The sequence below is a fragment of the Coturnix japonica genome, chromosome 1 (genome assembly GCF_054131305.1).
Source record: "Coturnix japonica strain WE chromosome 1, WE-NBRP24, whole genome shotgun sequence".
NCBI lineage: Eukaryota > Metazoa > Chordata > Aves > Galliformes > Phasianidae > Coturnix > Coturnix japonica.
The window spans coordinates 21,179,032-21,191,281 of record NC_140663.1 but is presented as its reverse complement, the minus strand read 5'-3'; positions in this window follow the sequence as shown (position 1 = coordinate 21,191,281).

Genomic DNA, 12,250 nt, shown 5'->3' with positions numbered 1-12,250 from the left:
TTTTTGAAAGAAAATATCTGCACTGGATAGCTGATCCATTTCCTCAGTTTCTGCTAGGAGATACTTAATGAGTAATTACATGTAATGAGGTAACAAATTAATGAGCTGAAGAACTTTAAGGTAATGAAGAAAAAATATGGCACAAATCAACTGCACTAAAATAGACAGATCATAGAATAGCTTAGGTAGGAAGGGACAGGGGCAGGGTTGCCATATAACAGATCAGGATCCCACCCAGTCTGGACTTAGCACCTCCAGGGATGGAGCATTCACAACTTCTCTGGGCAGCCCATGCCACTGCCTCATCACCCTCTGAATAAAGAATTTCCACCTAACATAAAGCCATTCTCCATTGTTCTGTCACTAGGAGAACATTTGAAAAGTCAGTTTCCCTTCTGTTTATATGCAACTTTCAAGTATTGGAAAGCCACAACGAGGTCTCTCCAGATCCTTTTCTTCTCCAGGCTGAAGAAGTCCAACTCAGTCTTTCTCCATAGGAGGGCTGCTCCACTCATCTGATCATCCTTCTTTCCCTCCTCCTCCAACAGCTCCAACTGCAATACTTATTCAGTTGCAGTTATTTTAAAAACAACTACAAATATTTTATACCTATTGAGTATTTTTTTATTTAATTAACAGAAAATATGTTTTTAATGCAGTAGTTTCATTCTTTGCTGGCTTTTCAACTGAAAGCAATAGTCTAGTCTATCTTCTCATTACATTCATTGTAAATGTAGGAAAAGTCTTGCAAATGCAAAAACAGTTCATGTCTGTGAGTCTGTGTGCGTGCAGGATGTCTTTGCCACTGATGTTGAGTGAAGAATCTATTCCACTGTAAATGCAAAAATGTTTTACTAATATGTATTACTAGACAAAAGAAGGCTTTTTTTTTTTTTTTAATTTTTTTCCCATCTAATTTCAATTGCCAATAGATAGGTAGATAGTTCTATAAAGCCCCCGAGACATTTCCAGGAAGACTAAGATGGTTTATTAATAGAAAATAAAAAATATATAGTTCAAACTGCTGAGAAACAGGGAGATGCATGACATAAAAAGTCAGTGCCTACGGATATAGGCTGTGAGGCTGATCCAAGTCAGACCTTCCTTTTAATCTGACTAAACAGTATCTAACAGTCCTCCTTCTAATCTGATACCAGTTTGGAAGTGAAGAATTATCACAACACCTATTAGGAACGTGCATGCTCATTCACACACACATTCAATTCATGTTTGTATATTAATTGGGCACATCTGATCTTTGTATTTTGCTAAAAAATAGGAAGATCAATAAACATGTTTATTATGTATAAATTGTTTCTATTTTACTTATTTATTTATTTATTCGTGTCGTGTCTGTTGTCAGATAAGGGACTGGGAGAATGTATTCTGTAGAGAAAAAGCAAAGAAACATCAGGCAGATCGACTGCTATGCTCCATGGGAAAGTATTCCACTAAAATCTAATCTGACACAATTACTGATTTTTGGCAGGCTCTAACAGGTTTTCCCAAGCTTCAGAATGTTGTTTTCCTCTGTCATTATAGTCCTTAAGTCCAGTGTGTGAGATCGTCAGGAAACTTGAAATATAGGAATGAAAATTTTAAGGTTGATGAAATAAATAATGTTTTCAATATGCAGACACTGACAATAATGACCCTATGTTATCCTTGAAAGCAGTACTATTACATGAGCAAACTGTTACACTGATGTGCACAACTGATAAATAAAGCCTCTCACCATATGTGAAAATAGGTTTACTGCATTATAGAGTTCTGCGAGAATGGTAATTGTGAAAGATAGCTGTTCTTAAATTTTGCCTGTGTGCCTAACTGTTTTTTCTATATACGTATCAAAGACGATTCTCATTCATTTTTTCCTTAAAAAATTTTCCTAGTATAAAATGCAGTTATTTGATGTTCTCTCTCCGTGACCTTAGTTTACTAATGCTTTAAAATTTTTAGCACAGATAAGTAAAATTGACTTTACTGATCAACATTTTTGTTTAAAGGATTAAAAGTAGTTAAATTAACAAAATATTGTTCAAGTGAGTAGTCAAAGGCTGATGAAAGTTCCAAGTGTCCTGCGATGTTAAATTTAATGGTTAGTATCATTATATCTCAAAATAGTTTAAAAATAGTAGTGTTAAGATCTAATGGTACAAAAATTGTACATAATTACACAAATCATAAGTCTACTTCTTTTACTGTAGTAATTGATCCTACAGTGAGATTTATTCTGTAATCATGGAATTCAATGGCATTTACAACTAGAATAAATTAAAGTAAATGAAGAGGAAAATTGTATCCTATGTAACATTTATTTCATTATAGGCTTAAACTATTATGCCAGTCCATGCTCATCTATATAAGATATGATGCTCACAGACATAATTAAATAAAACATTATCACCAAGCAACAGTTAATATTACACAAGAGTAGAAATTGTTACATTATAAAAGTTTTGCTTTTAAAAAGTTTTTATTGGTAGTTCTCATGAAAATCAGTAGTAAACAGCAGTATGGAAAATGATATTGTGTTCTCTACTTTTTTTTTTTTTCCATCTGAAATCATAACAATGCCTCTTCTGCATTGCCTACTGCTGGGTCTTCCTTTCTACAGTGTTGATGCTTGTTCCATACTCCATTAAGTGTCTCTGCAACTCTGTATTTGTTCAGTAAGCATCTCACTAGAGTTCATTAAAGCATATTAGATATCATTAACATTCCTGAGAGGATTGCAGCATAAGAAGTTCAAAGGCCTAAGAGAATTAGTTGGAATTTTGCTTGGTGAATATAAGCAAGTAAACTGTAGGGTAAAATGTGCATTAGGTTGTCTATGAACAACATTATTATCTTTCTGCAATCTTGAGACATGCAAACTGTACAATCTAAAACACTGAAATATCCTAAAAGTTCCAGTGAACTTTTCATTTCCTGCAATAAAAGTGGAATGAAGCTTAAATAAAATTAAGTCATAACTTAAAACAAATATTTTTTCTGCAAAAAAGAAACAGAATCAGTTTTTTTTTAATATGTTCTGATATTTTAGTATGATCATGATATTTTAGTATGGTTAAAAAAACTTTAGCATGGTAGTGTGGACATTTTTCTGTGATATGAAACAACAGAGAACTATTATTTACATCAGTGATGTTTCCTACTTAAAAACATGGAGAATTACAGTAGTCAAATGTCTTCTTATCTGAATCTTAAAATCTGTTCAGTCAGATGGTTCACAAATATTTGTGGAAGAGATGAACTCAGAAACTCTTCAGGTAGAGACAGGAACTGAGTGGTTAGGTCCTGGAACAGGCTGCCCAGGGAGGTTGTGGATGCCCTGTCCTTGGAGGTGTTCAAGACCAGGTTGGACAGGGCTCTGGGCAACCTGATCTAGTAAAGGTGTATGTTTGGTGGCCCTGCCAGGCAGGGGGGTTGGAACTACATGATCCTTGAGGTCCCTTCCAACCCGGGTCATTCTGTGATTCTGTGTGATTCTGTGTGAAGCAAAATTGTATTCAGTCAATTCAGTCAACATCCTTAAACACTGTGCTTCTGAAAAGGGGGAAAAATATTCATATGGATCTTTGGTGACATTAATGGTATCTGAGTGTTGTTCTTTTGTTTTTCTGCTTGTCGTTGTTGTTCTAAAACACCCAGCATGATATTAATTTATTTTCAGTTCAAAATTATGAATTTTGTGTTGAAGTAGTTACCCTTATTTTCAATTTATTTTATATATCAACAAAGGAAAAACCACAGCCATTTTAATGTTGTTTCCTCTTTCTGTTTTGCTAACATTGTTGCTATTGATGAATTGCAGCAAAAGCAAATTATTCCTCAAATCCAAGAGATGCCAGATAGATATCTAATGCCACATAGTCATGCTACATATTTTACAGACTTATTCAGAATTTCTTGGGGAAATAGTACTCAAGAGAAGTCAGTCTTGACTACCCTAGAGAAGGCTATAGAGATTTTATATATTTTTCATTCTAATTTCTTTAGTATCTGACTACCTTTTCTGATTTCATAACTGAGAAACATTATGTGCTAGTAATACAAAGAAAAAATAAAATACAATCTACCTATTTAAATATGTCTTTAGAGTTGCAAAAGTGCCGGGGATATCTTGGATATCTCACAGTCTTCCCTTTACACTAGTCCTGAGCCAGTGATCCAGTGCATTTGCGATCTGATTTATCAGAGAGGCACATGTTCAGAATTTATATATTAAAATAAATAAATAAATAAATAAAAATAAACAAATCAGAAGCAATAAGTCTTGCTATTCATTGTCAGGCTTAATAGCTTTATATGACAAAAAAAAAGCTGTACACTTAAAAAGTATTACATAGGAAGCTATTACAAAATTGGCAGTTGATGACAAAAATGCAATAATGAATTTCATGCTGAAACTGGAAAGAGATTAAACTTATCAAAGAGCAAAAACATGTTAAACAAGTTCTTATTCTTTGAAAAAATGCAGTCAAAGTATGCTATTTTACATTTGCATTGTAATCATTTAAAACATATCAAATCTTCTTAAAAAAAAAAAAGAATTCATAATAAATTTGACAACTTCCTCTTATTGGAAAATTTGGTCATTGCCAAGAGTCCTTAAACAATAACATAAATCTAAAACTAAAAATGCTAAATTACTTCATAAGTTCAGTATTTTAATTTCAATTCTTAATTATGGTCATGACAAAAATTGTTTTTAAAATTGTTGTAAATTATTGCTATTATTCTGTTTGAATATAATTTCCATAATGCCAAGAATGCATTCTGATAACATTTATTCTACCGAATTCTTTTTAACATTCATTTAACTGTTTCTCAGTATAACGTCCTGATTTTTTTTTCCAAATGTAATGCTACATATTTTTGGTTGGATAAATATATATATATTTGCTTAAATAACAAGAATAATTAAATATGATTTTTGTAAAAAAATATTTTATTTTTTGTAAAAAAAGTCGATAATTGTCTGTTTATTCAAAATGGAATCTACTGCATTAAGTTGCTCTTAGTAGTAGCAGTTTTAATCTTAGAGGCGTTGTAACTCAAACCTAGCCAGATTGTCTCAAAGCGCACCATTAACCATATAAATAAGTCTGGGCCCTGAGGGGAAATAAGAACATCAAAGACAGTTTAGAGAAAACACATGGCTGTGTTGTCACTTTACAGCTTTTACTGTTGAAGCCCTACTAAGATGCTTAAGAAAAAGTAGAAAGTCAATGATACAAAAGATGCATTACGTTTATACTCTAAAAGTTAATGTTAATTTAATTTTACCTTCATAAAACAGTCTAAAAGATTTCAGCCTATGAAGATCGTAATTTTGTTTGAACTTTGATTTTAGGAAGCTGTTCTAGAAAGCTTTTGTGTCTTTTTTCAATTTCTTTATTTTGACACCTGCTGTTCTGCTGTCTGTTTCTTAACTGAATGTGATAGATGCTAATGGCCAAGCTAATGCAGAATTTTAAATTTTGCAGTGTGGGTGGTCATCAGGTATTAATTTTAAGAACTTTTAAGAAACTGCATGAAATAGAATAAGAGTATCCAGTTGTCTGGTCACAAAGTTCTTAATTTATCAGTTCCTATGGTGTACTTAACTCTGACAATGACTGGTAAAATCCCTTCAAAAATGTTCATTCAAAAAGACCACAAAGGAACTAGCCCAGTATAAGCAATGCTTCATTTTAATATCATGACTTTAAAACTACGGTACTTCAGAGATGCTTAAATTTTGTGGTTTGGTTGTAATTAACATAATATCTGGACTTCTTCATCTCATTCTGCTCAACAGTCTTTACAACTCCCTAGGTAGATGAGAAGCTGTTTAAATTATATGGTATGCCTCCTTTTAACTTCAGTGTACTAAACTAAACTAATGAGAAACTCCTACTTGGAAGTTTGGGAGGAGATGTCTCTCAGAAGTGGAAACTACCATTTCATCCCTCTTCATTAATCTCTCTTATTTGCTGTCTTGAACTGTGACAACTTTAAAACTACTTCCCTTACATATGAATTTCTTCTCTGTTTCTTATTCCCCTACCCAGATACTCAACATTTCTTCTTTGGTCACATTGCTTTCATTTTCACTGTTGATTTCAACATTCACAAAATATCTGGGGAGGGGAAAAGGTGAGGGAGTTCTACAACTCTGAAAAGCACAAAGACTCCTCAGTGAGCGCATATCAGGGATCAGGAAGCAAATGCAGCATGGACACAGGACCAAGCTCAGTGGTCTATCTGAGAAGCGAAGTACATTAGATTACCAAAATACTGTTTTAATCTAGCTGTGCTGTTTCTGAAGCCCAAACTAGCATGACCAACAACTGGGCTAGCTCTGTAAGGGACAAGTTTACAGATGTCCTGGAGAGAGATGTCCAGCTCTCTCACCTCAATTCTCTTCCACCACATGTGCTACCCATAACAGATTTTCTAGCTGTGGTAGTTGTCTGTTTAAAAGCATGACTTTTTTCCATTTATGCTGCGTAAGTTCATACACACAGAGTGTCATGATGTACACAGCCCTGAGAGTACTTGAAAATCTTACAAACACTTGAAATTCCTCCTCAGTTCTAAATCCTGTTCTTCTTACAAGAAAAAAGTTGTTTAAATATTATACATACTTATTTTACTTAATTCTCTCATTGAATATTTATATAAATACATATATACATATATATATTTATATTAGGTAAATTGGAAGCAGATATTATGACAGATTATCTGAGGGAACAAAAGCTAGAGGCAATATTTATTCAATTTCAAAACACTGAGTGAATTAATTGAAAAGTAGTTGTGATGTTACTGAGAGCAGAAAACATTTCTGGAAGTATCTAGGAAGACTTGGTTACTTGATTAAATTACAGCTCTGCAAAATGGGGCAATTTTAATTAATATTTACTTTTTATCAGTCTTAATAATTTCTTTGGTTAATCATATTTTTCTTTCCAGTTCGAGGAAATCCAAAAAGGTTTTTGATATCCAGCTACATTCAAATGTAGCTGAGTCAGCTGTGATGTTGACAAAGTAATTCTGAGAAACAGCGTAAGCAGTAAGAACTACAGAAACAGAAGAGCAAAGTCATTGCCTCTCCTTTACCTAGCCTAGTTTATATTATAGCAACATGATCAGGTGAACTGTACCTGTTTATGCGTTCCACTACTTTAAAATTCTAATGAGAGAACTAAACTGTTACTCTAGCACCTAAGTAACAGTTGGCTCATGAAAGCGTAGTGTTCATGTAGCCTTGTTAGACATAGGATCTACGATACCATTTAAAGAGAAATAAATCTGCTGCTTTAACAAACTACTTGCTCAAAAATCCTTAAAAATGCAACTGGGGTGCAGCTAAAGCACACACACAAAATCTGTAAAAATAATTTTCTACTTTTGTATACAATGTCAAATATTAAGGTTTGATCAGTTTAAACAAGACTTGCAGGAACAAATTAAAGCTAGGTTGATATCTTGTAAGCTGAGTTCCATTCTGGTGGGAATTAAATTCACTGAGTCATGCACTATAGAAAAATGAGGTTTCTGATAGAACTGTGCTAGCAGGCATAGCTCTGATTACTCTTTAATAATGACAGTGGCAGAGTAAAATAACAGGTTTAACACACTCCTCAAGAAAAAAAAGGGAAATACAACTTCTCCATGTCTGGTGATAATAAGCAAATTTAATACTGAAAAAATTCTGATCTTTTTTATTTTTTTATTTTTTTCCAAAAACATGAATGTAATACCATCTTGCTGGTTACTCTGCATCACCTTATTGCCACCAGTGATGCTGAATAGTTCATCAATGAAAAAAAAAATATGATACTAGCATTATACAGAGAAAAGCTGTTTTAGAGTTCCTAGTTCCTCTCCCTGCTATTATACACGATACTTTTTTTTTCATTGAGATTACCAGTATGACATATACCAATGCATTGTTAATTAATATTTAAAGACCTCCAGAAATTTGTTTCAGTTTATTAATAAATATATGGAAATGCAACAGGGATGTCCCTCTGATGCAGAAAATAAAAAAGGGAAAAATTGTCATTCATTCCTATTATACTTGTTCTGAAATGCTGAGAATATGTCATTACCTCAACATGAGTCATTACTTTGGAATTATCTGGAATACATTATTTGGTTGCCAAGATCAAAACCAAACCTTCATATTCACATGTGATGCACATCACTTATATTTGATCCAACTCTGTTTCATGACCAATCTTCTTGGAATTATTATTCAATGAAAAAATAGTATTTTCATCTGTTTGTTTCCTAGAGAAGATCAAGAATAAAAATTTCTACTGCTTTCTGAAACATGATATGAAAAATAGTTGTATAGTTGTAGCAACTGAAAGAAGAATTAGACCAAAACTAATGGTCAATAAATACCAAAAGCTTCTGTATAGTATGAACAAAATGTTGTTTTGGAGAACAGTACATGTGCTCCTGATCTCTTCAACATCTTCCAAAGAGAAGTAAAGTTTCTTTTTGATATTTGATTTCCTCGTTGCAGCCTCCTGTGATCCAGCAGGAGCATATTGTAGTCCTCTGGCTTTGTCATTCCCAGTAACCTCTTTCTGATCTCTCAGATGTAGGCCCCCAGCAGGCAATGTAACTATCCAGAGAGATTAATGTAACTATGTAACAATGTAACTATCCAGAGAAGTCGCACATGGGTGCCTCAGTGTCCCTTAGCATGAATTCCCCAGTTACTAAGAACCTTCACATTTTTTTGACAGCAGTGATTATAACTCGAGTTTTTGGTTTGACCATCTAAATGTGGTTTTCCTTTTTGGTTCTGAACCATTATCCACACCTTCTTCTTTTCCATCCACAGAGCTTCATAGCTGTTGGTGTGGGGGACTTCAAGGGAAAGAGAGAGGCTCTTCTGCTCTCCACTGCTGAATGTGTCTGCAGAGCTGCTGACTGCCATGGAAAATGACATTAAGTGCAGTTGTGCCACATATAAACCTTTTGCTGCTGCTCCTCACCCTGCTCCCTCTGCATCACCTGCTCAGTAACTCTTGAACAAGAACTCTTGCATTAGAATCTTTTTCAACTTTAACTTCACTCTCACTCTTTTATATTAGGTGAAAATCCTATTTGACAAATGAGGGAAAATTGAGCTCTTTTGGGTTCATTCTAAAAATAAGGAATCTGATATAAAAATAACTTTTAATAGAGAAAGTGAATAGTCATGTGTGAGTTGATTAATGTATAATACAAATATACAGATTTCATTCCTCTACAAATATCTCATCTGAGAAGTTATGTCAGTGCAGAACTTACCAAACTTACATATGGAGTTACTAAACTACTTGAACTGCTCTGATGACAAGTTTTAACAATATTCCACTGCTCTTTAAGGTGGTATCATAAAATGCAAATAAAAATTTAGAGATTTAAAAGAGCAGAATCTCAGATTTTCCTAGTTTAACATTTAATAAACAAAATAATCATGGGACTTTGATGCTAACTTTATTCAAATAAGATACCAATGCACATACTAGGCTGTAAACAGGTTTTTTTTTTGTTTGTTTTGGGTTTTTTTTTGTTTTTTGTTTTTTTGTTTTTTTGTTTTTTTTTTTTTTTTTTTTTGCATGCTATGGGAAACACTAGACATACAAAGGTTCTCACAATGGATCTTACAATTGCTAAAGGGTATGTCATGCATAGTGATCCCAAATAAAACTATACAGCCTGCTCTTGGTGGCCTTGCTTGAGCAGGAGGGTTGGACCAGCTCTCTGGAAGGATCTTCCAACTGCAACAATTCCATGATTCTACACAATTCAGTGGCATTCAGAAACATATGGAAAACTGTAATTTAAAATAAAATATAAATACTACTTTGCATAAAATTGAAATAATTTTGGAAAAAAAACAAAACTGGAAGATGTAATGAGAGATGGCAAAAGAAAGCAATAGTTCATTTATGTCTGTTAAATGATATATATACATATATGTTACAGTTTGCCAGTCTTACAGAGCCTGTTTGTCTGTTTCTTGATTAAAATACAGAACTTCATAGCCTTGTGGATATTCTGTAAGACTGGAGCTTCAGAACCTTGACAGGCATTTGGCCATTTTGGCTTCCTGCTTCTCTTAATGGCACTATATCTCAGTATGTCAATTATTTACCTCAATATTAAACAATCTTACATTGGCACCTAATGTTTTTCCAGCACAGATCATTCTCAGAATGTAGAATTTCATGACATCATATAAAACAGGATGTATACTCAACTGTAAATGCTCATTCACTGAAGAAAACAAAATTAGCATTTATTTTCAGACTGTACTTAAACTATCTTATCCTTAGAGGAAGCCTTTTATTTTCTAGATGAGAACTTATATTATACTGTAATGTCCTTCAAAAATTTCCTAACTATGTTTAAAAATCCTTTATGCTTAACAAAATAGTCTATAGCAGCTGGTGACAGCTAATCTGTGCGTGATTCAAGCAAAATATAAAGCACAGTTCATGTTAAGAATAAACTATGAAATTAGGGAAACTCTGCTTCTTTAAAAGTGAGTTGAATGAGCTTCAAGGAGACATTTCCAGTCAATATAAACTCTAAGTGCAGATAACACAAATTACCTGGAGTGATATGATGAAAAAGTGAGGCATGGCCTGAAGTTGAATTTTCAGTGAATTTAATAGCCCGTTACTGCTAATGATAGTGTTACAAAAAGCCAGGAGGGTTTGAGAAAACCTGGAAGAAAAGACAAGTATGTAACAAATAAGGACCATAACCATGGATAGGGCAACTAAATTTAAAAAGATGGCTCTGTTTTATTTCTGTAATATCCATTGGCTTAGATTTATTTTGTGTGTGTGTGTGTGTGTGTCAGATCAGGTAACCTAGTGTATTATATTTGCATATAATTTTTTTGTAATATAATCCAATATTATAAAAGTTCCATAAAATACAGAAATACAGATCTTTACTTAATTCATATGCATTTAAACACAAAACAACAAAAGGCATTTATAGAAACTAGGGAAAGATCTCCTTGAGAGCAGCCCTGAAAAGATGGACTTGAGTGTCCTGGTGGATGAGAAGCTGGACATGAGCCAGCAGTGAGCGCTTGCAGCCTGGAAGGCCAACTGTGTTCTGTGCTGTTTTAAAAAAGGAGTTGCCTTCAGGGAGAGGGAGGTGATTGTCCCCCTCTCCTCAGCTCTTGTGAGGCCCCATATGTACTGCATTCAGGCCTGGGGCCCCCAGTACAGGAAGGACATGGAGTTCTTGGAGCAGGTCCAGAGGAGAATCACTAAGATGATCAGAGGTCTGGAGCACCTCTTCTATGAAGAAAGGTTTGGGAACTGGGCTTGTTTAGCTTGGAAAAGAGAAGGCTCTGGTGAGACCTCACTGGGGCCTTCCAGTACTTGAAGGGGGTACATCTGTTTATGAGGATGGGTAGTGATAGGACAAGGGAGAATGGTTTTAAACCAGGGGAAGTTTAGGTTAGATATTAGGAGGAATGTTTTCATACAGAGGGTGGTGTCACACTAGAACAGGTTGCCCAAGGAGGTTGTGGATGCTGTACTCTAAATGCTTGAGTAATTCTATTTCTTAATTCATTTCAGAGATAGAAATTGATTTCAAAATTATAAATCCAAAATTCTATTTTTCTTCAGCTTTTCTTCTTATATTACCTCTTCTGTTTAATTACGGTGCACAATCTACTGCCATTGGAGCTAAATTAGAGACACTGAATATTTCTAACTATTTAAGTGATGTGATTCTTGGATTCACTGTTTCTCACAGTGGTTTTATTTTCCGGTAGTAATATTTTTAACAAAAGCATCCTTGATATAAATTGATCTATGTAGACATTTTCTTGATGAACAACATATTCACTATTATAATTCAAACAATATTTAGTGTGATTTTTTTTGCAACAGGATACATCTCCTGTAATCTCGTTATATCATTATGCACAATGTCTGCATGGATAAAATCCTGTCTGATTTGATCTGATTTAGTGAAGAAAACTGAGATTTCTGTTAAAAGAAATACAAAAAACTAACAGAATAAACAGTCGGGAAAATGATTATATTACTACAACTGCTTGGAACAAATAATTCATTTGATGGATTTCACCTTTTGTCCTGTTTTGGCATGGTCCTTGAATACATCTCTGTTTTCTCAGTTGAGTTTTTATTATGGGAAATTACAAGGTCTGTGGAATGATTGAATTGTACTTTTGCTGCTGTTAATTCACAAACAATTC